We start from the raw sequence: 528 nt of genomic DNA on the forward strand, positions 1-528 counted from the left end.
CCCCCGCCCCCTTCCAGCCTCTCTGACTCCCTCTGGGGTGCCTGTCAGGGCAACGCACAGGGGCTGAGGAAGGTGATAGGGGGCGCTCTAAGGCTCTCCAGAGGGGACCCGTGAACTTGTCAGAGCCTGAGGGGAGGCGGGATTCAGAGCCACAGAGGAGCTGTGCTGGGTGTTGGGTCAGGACCAGAGATGTCCCGGCTCCCTGGACGGGGCCCTCCTGGCACGGGGACACAGGGCCGGTCAGCCAGGCAGAGGCAGCAGCAGCCACGGACACGTCCCCAGAGCTAACACCCTTGCACAGTTTTTCTCACTGAGAATTACTGCGTGTCGCTGTGTGTCAGGTGCTGTCCGGATACAGGGTCTTCGTGGCAAACAAAACAGATGGAGACTCTGGCCTCATGGCGTCCGGGAGGGACTGTGCGTGCTTCCCTAACCCGGCCGGGATCTGGAAGGATGTGGGAGCGGGTTCTGCTTTGGTGATGTCGCTAAAGGCTGGGGGGCTGCTGTGCTCAGGCCCCCCCCCCCCCC

The sequence above is a fragment of the Crocuta crocuta genome, unplaced genomic scaffold (assembly GCF_008692635.1).
Source record: "Crocuta crocuta isolate KB4526 unplaced genomic scaffold, BGI_CrCroc_1.0 scaffold129, whole genome shotgun sequence".
NCBI classification, from domain to species: domain Eukaryota; kingdom Metazoa; phylum Chordata; class Mammalia; order Carnivora; family Hyaenidae; genus Crocuta; species Crocuta crocuta.